The following is a 12,704-nucleotide window of genomic DNA, read 5'->3' as shown; positions in this document are numbered from 1 at the left end:
TTTCATGTATACTACAATCTGACCTCAAAAAGATGCTTTTGACCAGCATCTTTTTGACCAGGTGTGGCAGGAAGCTAATGCCTGAAGAGCAGCTTTTATACATACACACCAAACCTCTTAGCTTCCTTTTTTATTCTGATTATTATTTATTTTTAAGGTGAACTTTTACTGCTTTAGAGTCTGTTTTAACTCCTAGATATGGTTGACCATTTTAAGACTAGACCTTTCTGTCAGCTACAATTGCATCACAGAACCAAAAATGCTTGAGCTGCAAGAAGAAAATACAAATTGTAGTTTCTCCTAGACAATATAAGACTGATTTAGTTTTAGATCTTACTCCAAAGATAGTAGAAAGTAGTATATTTATTTACATAAATATAAACAAATAAATCTTTTATGCTACACAAATCACCACGCAGAAACCAGAGGATATCCCACTCTCCATGAAAAAATAAGTCCATTCACCTTTTCACTAGCATTTTACTTTTCACAGTATGGACACACACCACAGCAGGCTGGTTAAAACAGACTTTTGTAAAACACTACCATCTTTGAAGCATATTAGAACACAAGCTGAGACACCAGAACACCATAGTGGTGGGCTTGCATGAAAGATTGCAGTGATGATGATGCCTGTTCAGCATTTATTCTACTTCAAAATATCATTGCACTGCAGGCAACTGTGTCACTTGGTGGTTCACACAGCCTGAATGTGGTTTTGGGGTGTGGGAGCTTCCTTCAAGACAATTTTATGGAGTACATAGTTGATTGAATCAAAAAGAAGACATTATTTTTAAAATGGATCTGCACCTTCTTTGACTGCCTCAAACTAAAACCCAGAAGTAAAGTCACCAAATGGCAGAAGTTGATGCAGATACTTAAAACCTGTATCCAAAGTTCTGTATTTGACAGAGCTTCCCCCAGCTACAAAGATAAAATAGGACAAAACTCATTAGTCTTTGGCATTAGACCAACCATCAATATGCCCCCATATTACAAAACAGATTCAAAGGTTTTAATCTGGATTAAAAACAAGAGTCCCAGTAGCCATTCCAAGTATGCTATTAAGACACAGGTAAATGAAGTGTACAGTTTTTTATTTATTCTACAGGAACTGGAACACCAGCACCTCAAAATGTGTTCATTTCTCAGGTAAAACAATTGCAGGGTCTATAGTTTCTCCTAATTCTTGAGGGCCAGAGAGAACTACAAGATTTCTTTTCATTTCCTCCTTTTTGAACACAGATAACCAAACAACTTTTTCAACTTCTCATCTTTTTCAAGTAATTTGGTTCTGTAGTAAAGAAGAGCAACAGACTTGCAGAACTTGTCTTAGTATTAAAACACTGCATTTCAGTGCTTGGTTTTTAAAACACAGTGGGCAGAATTGTGCTTTGTTTGTTGTATTTTATTCTTTATTAAACATGAGGAGGTAAGGAGATTTTGCATCTGCGTTGCATATCTGCCACCATCTAACAATAGATACACAGGATTGTGAATAAAAAATAAGTTTTATATTAACTATCAAAAATATTTAATCTATTAAATATATTTACATTTTAAAATTGTTTAATTTCCATTTATTTCTCCCCTTAAAAATACTCATTGTGTCAGTGCCAACCTGATAAAGAAGGACTCAGAGCTTGAGAGAATCAGGATGTTATTCTAAATCCCAATTTCAAACCTAGATTGCCACCCTCTTCAGAAGAAGCAGCCTAAGTGAAACAAATGTGCTTTTTTGAAACAAATATCCAGTTGAAGACAAAAGCCTAAGGTACAAAAATAAAGACAAAACAAATTATATAAGCCATTTCTAGTGAAACAGGTGCCAAGTGGTCATGGCTGGTATACTGCACTTAGGTTTTGAATTATTTGGATGACAGTTTGGACGAAAAAGGTGGTATTTTCTACAATGAGATTATTTTCCAAGTAGATAGCTTTCAAGCCTGTTTAATTATTTCACAACCACAATAGTGTGGCTTTTTAGGTTAAGCAAATAATGCTTTGAGCACAGAGGAGTTGAGAACAAACAGCTTCAATTCAATAAATTCTTTATCAGCATGAGAATTTTCTAAATGTACAAAATATTATATTCCCTGAACCTGTCATTATGGACATTTGCATGAAAAACCACCAGAAGAGATTAAAGTTTCAGTTCTGGATTCTCTAACAATTCCTTATCCAGTCCTTGTTTCATGGCTAGGAGGTACATAGCCAAGTATTTTAAGTTATGTGTTTGCCACATATGAAACTACAAACAAACAGCTAACAAATCCAGATTCATGGTTTAGCTGGCAAGAATAATGATTGCAAAACAAAAAGGCCCTTTTACTTTCCACAGAACAGTTTTTAGTACTCAGATTTAAAATTCAATTTAGCTAACCCAGCTGACTGGAAATCATTCACAAGCAGCACTGCTGTCCTACCCCCTAAATAACCAAAATCCTATGCTCTTCATTGGAGGTGCTTTCCAAATCCTCTTTGTTGAAGCTGTTACGTTTCCACACTGAAGCACTGAGGAGCTGAAATTAAATTCAAGTCCTCCATGGCAACAGTATAATTTGAGACTATGTCTGTCATATTGTATGTGAACCTTCTTACAATTAAGCAATTTATATAAGAGACACAGGAAGGATGTTGCACTCTGAGTTAACAGGCACCTTCAGACAAGGAAGGAGAAAAAAAAAACCACCACATCTTGAAATCCTCTCAAGTTTTAGTCTTGGCACTAGTGAATTCATCAGCATCTGAGGTGAGTCAGATTAGGACCAGAAGCACAACATAAGGCAGTAAGGGAACATGAGCATTAGAAATTCAAGCTTTCAGAGACTTCTGCCATATGCAGGGTTTGAGGCAGTTGAGAAGAATTTGATGGTCTAAATTTGAGTTGCAGTCAAAGCTATTAAAACTCCCTAACAAATATGTGATAGGTTTCAAAGAAATGAAGCATTTCGCTGTACTGCAGAGAGCCAAAGAGAGTGAATGTCAATATTTCAGAGATATGAAAATAAGCATAAGTATACCTTATATAGGGCTCACTAATTTGGTCAGAGGGGATATTCAAGATGAATAAGCTGTCTTGAAAAATAACTGCAACAATTGAGAGGTTACAACTGGAAGCAGCATGTATTTTTGAGCAAATTCCTTTTAGTAGTTCGGAACTTGTTTTGAAGTTTTCTTTTGAAAACTTTTGAAGGAAGAACAAATCCAAACCTGACTGATATCTGGCCCAACTGTTAAGCACTACATTCACTATCTCAGGACAAGTTTAGCATATACAATGTACCCCATCACTAAGCTACAGATTCTGATGAAAGTGAATAAATCAAACAGCAAAGTTCTGCTGCAAATCAAGTGCAAGACTTGTAGCTTAACTGGCATTGATTTGATTTAAGCAGTGGAAAAGGTGACATGCAAACCCTTAGAAACATCAAGATGCTTCATGTTCCATCCAATTTGCTTAATACCTTGCTTTAAGTTCTACATGACATAAGAAAAACTTTACTGTGCTGAGCACAGTATCTTTTCCAAGTTATCTTACATTTTGGGGGGACAGGAGATGGTTAATAATTAATAATTAAGCACTTAAACAGGGAACTGAGTGTTTGGTAGGGCCTTATTTGCCTGATGCCAGGGCAGCTGTCAGTGGCTCATCCTATCCCTTGGTTTCCAGCTGGAACTTCCATAGCCAATGCCACCTCTACAGTCACTAGCTGAAAACAGTATTTTCTGTTCCTCACTAGCAGCAGTCCCCAAAACATCAAGATCCTGCACTGCATCACTTATTCAGACATATAGCTTGAGAACTGAAAGAATGATTGTGTTCATTGTATTTACATAATTAGTGACCTTATTAACTTGGCCCTTCAGACATTAAATCCTTATCTTTACTTTTCTTCTTCCCCAATTCATTGCATAAACTACTTAGCATAATTATAGTTTAGCACAGTTGTAAAATCCTGACTCCACTGTAGTTCAAGGCCTGCTGGCACACAGATTACGGGTTTCCATTTCAGAGCAAAAAAAAAACCACCTGATGATAAAAAGCTAACCTGGACTGACACCTGCCAAGAGATACCTGACTTTGATTCAGAGTTCAGATAAACAACCATTCATTTTTAAACAAAACCTTAATACCACATGAATTGAGGAAGCAAATTTCCTCCCCATAATTTTAATTATAATACTACTATACTAATGATACATATAAATACATATCACTGATGCTAAATTCCATATGAAAGCAACCATAAAAGATACCACTACATATAAAAGACCTCAATAATAATAAAGTACCAAAAAAAAAGACTGTTAGGCTCCTATTAAATAATCAATGCCAGTAACTGGCATATTAATAATTTATATCTATTACTATACCTATTAAAGAGAAACAGAAAAGAGAATGCTACAGATATTTTGTGATCAGCAAACCCAACGCAAACCTGCCTCAGTTTCACATTGGTATAATCTCTTGAATTTTACAGCTACAAGCAACTGAGGAAATAAAGAGAGCACATTTGTTCAACACTTGACAAGTGATTAAACAGATGTACACAGGAAGTACTTAAAAAACAAAGGATACTACTCTGGCTTGCAATACCAGCCACAGCTAAAAAATTTGGACACAATTTAGGGAGCCACACAAAGACATCTGGGCCAAAAAGCTTCAAATCAAGTAAATGTAACAATAAATTTAAAGTGGGTTTATCAAGGACATTTAACAAACTGAATATAATAGTCATTAGCAGGAGAATTCTGATCAATATAAGTGATGTCAAGAACATATAACAAACAAGATGTTGTGCAGTTGTGTCCTTCATATTAAAACATGTTATTATGAAAGATCATTAAAACACTTAAGACTAAAATCTTACTGTTTTTGCATTATTTACACAACTATGTAAGACAGATAAGCTGCACTAACTGCCTTAAGAGCTCATTAATAACCAGGAAATAAAAGAAAAAGACCTTCATATTAAAACATGTTATTATGAAAGATCATTAAAACACTTAAGACTAAAATCCTACTGCTTTTGCATTATTTACACAACTATGTAAAACAGATAAGCTGCACTGACTAACTACCTTAAGAGCTCATTAATAAGCAGGAAATAAAAGAAAAAGGGGACTTATTTAAATGTCATATTACTGAAAGGACTACAGGTAAATTTTCACAGCAGACAATTTCAGTTTCACATGATAATAAATCAGGCCATTTCAATCAGTTAAAACTACACACATTTATAAAAGATGTTGTGCAGTTGTGTCCTTCATATTAAAACATGTTATTATGAAAGATCATTAAAACACTTAAGACTAAAATCTTACTGTTTTTGCATTATTTACACAACTATGTAAGACAGATAAGCTGCACTAACTGCCTTAAGAGCTCATTAATAACCAGGAAATAAAAGAAAAAGAGGACTTATTTAAATGTCATATTACTGAAAGGACTACAGGTAAAATTTCACAGCAGACAATTTCAGTCTCACATGATAATAAATCAGGCCATTTCAATCAGTTACACACATTTATAGCACACCTTCTCTGCATAGCTACTGTGTGTAGTGGTCTCAGTCAGCAAAGCCAAAAGAAGCATTCATGGACTTCAACAGTAGGAACAAAAGTGCTTAACTTTAGAAACAATAGCAATTCCAGAAAACGCCCTGAAAACAACTCTTCATCCCCACACCTGAATCCTACTTTCCTCATAAAACATAGGTCTGTTCACATTAGAAGGTTTACTGGGTAGTGCCAGTGACCCCAAAACCCACCATGCAGTGTAGAGAAATGGCAAACCTTAAAGTTTGTGTTTCAGATCTGGGGGATGCTTTTCAGGTACCTCTGCCATTAATCCCTGTACACAGGCCCCCAGGAACCACAAAGCACATTCCTCTAAATTAAACTGAAAACTATGCTCCAGGCTTGCATCTAACATGTCACAGGAGCAAACATCCAGTCCAATGGGTCACGCTGAAGTTTATCAAAGATTTTAAGAGGTTAGATCACTGAACCTTTATGTTCCACACGCAGGGTCATCCGCTCTGACTGCCCTGCTCTCCACCTATTTATCCACACTGCCTGGGAATGGTGGCATGGCCCAATTAATGAGGGGTCTGGACTCAATCAGCTTCTGCAGAGGGATAGGAGCCTATTTATACCTGCATGTATTACAAATCTGCATTAGGGAAATGGCCACAAGCATGCATTTTCATCCTTACCAGCAAAAATTGTTTCATTTCTGCTTCACTCACTAAGAACACAAAAGCTGGATTGGTATTATTTGCTCACTGGATTACAATATAATCAGGGGATATGATTGTTATGTTTGGTACTGTAAATCCTAAACATACAAATTATCAGAACTTTCAGATGATCTTTATGTTTATTATATGCTAAGAATAAAGCAACTTTGTAGTAACTGAACCAAATTGAAGAGTGCCCAAGCCAGCCTATGTAGCACTCCAGCTACAAAAATGCACAAGCATTAAGTGGGAAAAGAGACAATTATTTGAAAGAGTACTTCAGCAATTGTTGATTTTTCATATTTAAATACATTACATTTTCTGGAAATAACTTTATGCTGATACACAACTAGTTCCTGTTTAATCTGCATGATAAATATGCTAGTTTAAAACATTTATAAAGCATAAATAAAAAAAGTGTCCTGTAAATACATATTTATAAACACACAGGAGGCAGTTTATGCCACTGCAAACTACATTCATCTGCTGACTCACATGTTTTGCTTGCTGAGCAGAACATAACTGTGTTGCACAGGTTGCACTATCAGTGTCACATTACAACCTGAGCTAGGAAAGCCTTTTCCAATCAAAGAAACCACAAATGCCATTGGCACTTGGTGCTGAGAGCAGAGCAGATCAGTCGCATGTGACTAAGTCTGAATAAAATAGGAGATGAAGCAAAACAAAAATCTGCTTATACCATATTAACAGAATGTGATTCCTCAGGTGTTGACAAAAGGTAACAATCAGTACAGAAGTGAAAACCTCTTATCCAGAAATTCAGCTAGTGATGACACAGGATTAAGAGATGTTCTATTTGCTTCAACATATCACCAATGTGCAAGAATGTGCTGCTGAAGAACAGCTTGATTTGCCTGACCAGACAATTGTGGTTTTAAATTTCTATATTTGCTGCCTCAAATTTTTGTTTCATTTTATTCAGAAAATAAGTCTATTAAATATAAGCCAATAGCAAACACACTCCATTTATGAAACAAGAGCCTAGTTCCATATTCTCTAGACAAAAGAAAAGAGCATATCCCATTTATTTTTCAGTTTAAACTGGGGGACCAAGAGCTGTTTTTGCAGCCCATATCTGGTAAAATAACTTCCAAACAACTGACCTCAGATTTGACTTTCTTACACATGCTGACTCAAACTTTCATACAAAATACAGGACTACAATTAAAATACTCTTACTCACAGGCTATTAAAATTTAACACAAAATATTCACAGTCTATTATCAATTCTGGAACCACTAGGACTACAGAAATATCACTAAATTTGAGAACCTTTGCCAGGGATTTCTGACATAATTCAATACAGCTATAATGAAACAATTCAATACCTTTACATTTTTAAATTTCTCCTTCAAGTCTAATTGCTCATAAAGTGTCCCAAAGCCTCAGTTCTCACACAATACCTTTTGGTTTCAAATACATTTGGAGCTTCCCCCCAGTTTTGCATTCCTTTTCTTTCTTCTTGATATAATACCCTGAGAAGTATTATTAGCAGATGCTCCCAAATTTCACTGAAAAAGGGCTCATTATCTAGCATCTACTACTGGTCTCATATTGAGATTCTAGGCAACAGAGAAAGTTTCCAAAATAACCTAAAAAGCTGTATCTTTGTCAGTTGAGTGGTGCAAATGGAACATGCTGTCACTTGTTTATCCATGTGCTACATCCCTCCTCTCTGCCCAACACTTAGTTTCTGAAGTGCTTTCAAGATATAAACAACAAAATGCTCCAGTTTCACTCTGCTTCCAGAGCAAACCAAGTTTCTTCTATGCAGTTCCTGTCACCATAACATGCTTTCTACCTCATCACACCAATAGAATGCCACTGCACACATCCCTGCTGCTCATATATATTTCCACCAACCCCTATCAGCAAAAGGAGGAGGAATGTAGCAAGGACAATCAGACTTTAAGAGGAAGAATTTCATAGATTAGGACTGCCCAGTTGAAACAGTGCTGACCACAGCAGGACATTACATAAAGCTATAAAATCACACTGAAAATGGGAAAGTGCTCAAACAACCTCACACTGTTCACAATTTTCCCCAATGCAAACACACAGGGCCCTGGAATGAAACAGAAGGAAGAAAAAATAGGAGATAATTCTTGACACAGTCCACAGTTAAGGTGTGAGTGAGCCAGGTTGTTTCAAGCATGGATTAGAAAATTAAATTGAATAAAAAGTCAGCAACCAAAATCGGATACCACTTGTCACTCAGGAGTCTGTGAGCCACAAACACTTAAAATACCCTAGAGCAGTCTTGCTTCATGCTTACCCTCACTGATGCTCTTTCTGGAATTGTCCAGGAATAGGTGCCAGGCAGAAGAGACACAGAAAACATATGAGCAGTCTTTCTTAAGTCAGTTACTCCTCTTAAATTAACCCAGAGCCACACCCAGCACTATTTATAGAACACCTGATACCTTCCTTAAAAACCACTGGTGTCCTCACACCTGGGAAATATTATGTACCTCTAAGTTTAAACACTACAAAAAGTATTTTGCACATCCCCAGCTGAAATGTATCTACTTTTGAGCTGGCATGAAACTGCCTCTCAGGCACTGGTGATGAACCACTGGAAAAGGAGAGAATACAAAATAATTTCCTTGGTGTTTTGTCTTAGTCATCCCTTAAGTTTCATAATCAGGTAGTACTGCAAGTTCCCACACATTGTGCTATATCTAGAGGAAAGGAACAGGAAATAAAAAGACATCTACTCCAATTGCTGACAACACACATATACTGCAATACACAGCCAACAACTTTATGATTATTGTGGGAACAAGAGGAGCCAGGTAGGTAAAATGATAAAATGGTTGCTACAGAAGACTTGCCCTAAACTGTTACCTTGCAACCCATGAAAACTGTATTTAACTTCCGAGATGAGAAGGCAGTTTTAAGGTTTATTTTTTGTTGGCGTTTATTTGGTTGGATTTGGTTTTTGGGGTTTTTTTGGTTGTTTTTTCCCCTGCATCTGTGTGATTTGGTGGGTTTTTTTGTTTTGTTTTTTTTTTTCCCAAAATAACACATCTCAAAAAAAGTTTCCCCTACTAAAGTTAAAAGCTTCCAACAGACATACTTCAGGTTGCCTCAAAAAACAAAACAGATATTTCAAATAATTATGTAATTCACAAGCTAACAACAGAATAACAAATTCTCTAGGGAAAAGTAGTGTGCCAGTATTCAGATTTTAATGCCTGAATACCTTAACCCTCTTATAGATTAAGTTTCAATGATCTTGAGTAAAGTATCATTCTGGCATTTTTTAAACCAAAACCAGATTCATTTACATGCTGAATCAGACCTTTATAAATTCAAACCTGTCCAAGATTCTCCAAAATGAGCACATATGAAAACCCAGACCTGCTACACTTCAAGATCCTGGCACACTTTTTATTGCAGATGAAACAGACACCAAGTTTTGTTCTCCAGGAGAATAGAAATTCGAACACTATCTCAGATGATTTTGGTTTTGTAGAACTGGCATAAAGAACAAAAACTTCAACTTCTTTCTGTCAAAACACATTAATATTAAGACAGATCTCCGAAAGACTTGGAAAATTGACACTTAGTAAAAGCAGCTATCAGGTTTCACACAAGGGTAGATTAAAAGAATAACAAGTAGGACTGAGCCAACCAAATCTATCCCTACAGTGCTTGTTTCAAAGCCACTCAATGGAAATTAAAGACCACGTTCCACTCTTCCATTCACATTGCACAGAGGCATATATAGCCAAACCAAGAAATCACCACCTCTCTTGAAATCCATCTTCGGCTACTTAGAATTGTTTGCCTTGATTAAATTGCATCAACCTCAGCAGGTACAACAAACAAAGGTAATGCCAAATCAAAGACAGCTAATTGTACATGGTATTTTCTTTAACCTGTATCTTTTCAGGGTTTGCATTTGCACTCACACCTAGGGCAAAGCCACAGCACTGCCTCATGGAGGTGACTTTGCATCCTCTGTGCAATGGAAACCCCTTACACTTGAGGGACTCAAACCAAGGAAGAGCAGCTGCCTACACAAACTTTGCCAAAACTCAATTTTATCAACAAGGGAGGACTAAGTTACTGACCCAAAGCCAGGGTGTGACTGAAATGCCCCTACCCCACCCCTTGAAGACTGCAGCCCATCTCTGGGGGAAGAGGACAGGAAAGGGAGTAAAGGATGCAGCCACAGATAAAGTCAACGTCCTGCACACATTTTGCTTTACATGGGTTTTGGTTGCTACTCCCTGACACTGCCAGGCTCAAAACTGGAATAAGCTGATGTACACATAACAAATGAACTCAATATTCTTGTCAAGACTACTTTTGGACAACCAGGCAATTACAAGGATCTGGAATTCCAAATGGTTTGATGTTACATCTGTGTTAACAATTCAGAGATTTGATGAAGCATCCATTAAGGGCATGCTATTTATCAGATTAAAAAAAAATGATGGCATCCCAGGCCTTTGAACCAAAAAGAAATCTAAAGTAACATGCACAGTTGTGGAGATTGCAATCACATTTGTTAAGGAAAAGGATACAAATGGTAAAAAAGGGATAAATGCTATCAAGACCAGGTATGTGTGCAGTTTTTAATTAGATGTATTCCTGTCTCATTTAAAAGGGCAAACAAACAAAAAACCACTTAAATATAACATCCCAACAATAACACAATTTACTTGAGTATAACAAAGTGATAAGAGTAGAGCCCTGAAAAGAGTTCAAGACCTGAATTCAGAAAACACTATTTAAAAGAGAAATATTCTGACAAAAAACAGAATAATCTGTCATAGCATAGGCCACAAGGCAGTGTCATCAAACAAAAAACCACTTAAATATAACATCCCAACAATAACACAACTTACTTGAGTATAACAAAGTGATAAGAGTAGAGCCCTGAAAAGAGTTCAAGACCTGAATTCGGAAAACACTATTTAAAAGACAAATACTCTGACAAAAAACAGAATAATATTCTGTCATAGCATATGCCACAGTCAAGAAGGCCACAAAGCAGTGTCATTATACAATTTTAGAAGGCTTTAAGTATTTGCCTATACAGAGTAACACCTTACCCCACCAGAAAGCTTCAGGTGTCTCCCCCCATAGAGTAACACCACACCACTTCAAAAGTCTTCAAGCACCTGCCCTTCTTGTCCTTTAGCCCAACCTTTTATACCCCTCCTTGTTCATGCATTGCACCTGTGTGCCCTCTGTTCCCTTTGGTGGTTGGTCAGTGCCCCTGGGCACTCCATGGCTCATTATTGTCAATGCTTCTCACCTGCTTTTCACAGCTGTAGCCCATGGGGGATGAGGCTCAGCCACAGCCCCACTCCCAATTACCACAAACTACAATGTGTACCAAAAATATTCTATCTTAATGTGCTAAGACATTGTCCTCAATACGACATTAAAGCATTCTTGTCTCAAAACTAAAACCAATATGAATTTTAACTACAGAAAATAATAAGAGCTATAACATTTGTAAATTATTTTAATATTTGAATTAGAGATAAGAAATTTGTTGTAAGACATTAAAGCATTCTTGTCTCAAAACTAAAACCAATATGAATTTTAACTACAGAAAATAATAATAAGAGCCATAACATTTGTATGTATATATATATATATAATTATTTTAATATTTGAATTAGAGATAAGAAATTTGTTGTAAAGTTCTTTGTAAGGAAAATTAACTGAGGGTTTGTGCTCTATGTTGAAAAAAGACCTCAACAAGGTAGGTTAGGTTAGTTAGCTTCTTAGTAATTTCTAACTGAGAGAAATTCAGCAGATGACTGGAATGCTGCACTTTTGATGCCATTTTCCTGTATGACTAGAACATGACACAATGCTAATAGAGCCAGTGGACCAGATAGGACAAGATTTGCCTATTTTCCTACTGCATGAATGTTACAGTACCATCTCTACCTAATCACTTCACAATATAATACAATAATTAAGATTTTTATCACTGAAACTACCCCCTTTGTCTCTCTTAATTCAGCCCCATGTTGTATGCAAATAATATTTTCTTCTTTCATACATGAAAAAATAAGGCGTGGGGGAAAAGATTCCTCTAAATCCAAATGTAGCAAAGAAGTGCAACACAAATATGTGGAAGAAGCTGGAGTCCAGATCTGGATTGTCCAAACATAGCTCTGTATATTATTGCAGATTAACACCTCAGAATACCAATACTGACAGCGTTCTGACACTGTAAGCATACGACAAACACACACACACCCTCCCCATCACAGCAACCTTTGCATATGGAAAACAAATTAAAGTATGAAAATATTTTCTCGAGAGGCAACGCATTATAATCGTGGCTGCCATGCACAATGCAGAGCGTAACATCTTGCAGAATGTAAGGGTGTTTGTTGCACAGCAATTTCAGCTCTGCTGCCAGCTCGATTATCACCATACCGTGCTGGCAAGTGCAGCTTT

At 36.6% G+C, this 12,704-nt stretch overlaps 1 protein-coding gene across 24 annotated transcripts in view; it reads right to left on the bottom strand.

Annotated features, from left to right (window-relative positions):
• NRXN1 (neurexin 1) overlaps positions 1-12,704 on the bottom strand; it is a 673,223-nt gene that overhangs the window by 523,825 nt on the left and 136,694 nt on the right. Inside the window, exon 1 of one of the 24 annotated variants that reach the window (XM_039717232.1) lies at positions 11,333-11,388. The exons of the other annotated variants lie outside the window; for them this stretch is intronic. The gene's annotated coding sequence lies outside the window, so the exon portion shown is untranslated. Of the gene's footprint in view, positions 1-11,332; positions 11,389-12,704 lie in introns of those variants that run through there. 24 annotated transcript variants of the gene reach the window in all.

Source organism: Passer montanus, unplaced genomic scaffold (genome assembly GCF_014805655.1).
Source record: "Passer montanus isolate IOZ18808 unplaced genomic scaffold, ASM1480565v1 scaffold102, whole genome shotgun sequence".
NCBI classification, from domain to species: domain Eukaryota; kingdom Metazoa; phylum Chordata; class Aves; order Passeriformes; family Passeridae; genus Passer; species Passer montanus.
This window is presented reverse-complemented; position numbering and strand designations above follow the sequence as displayed.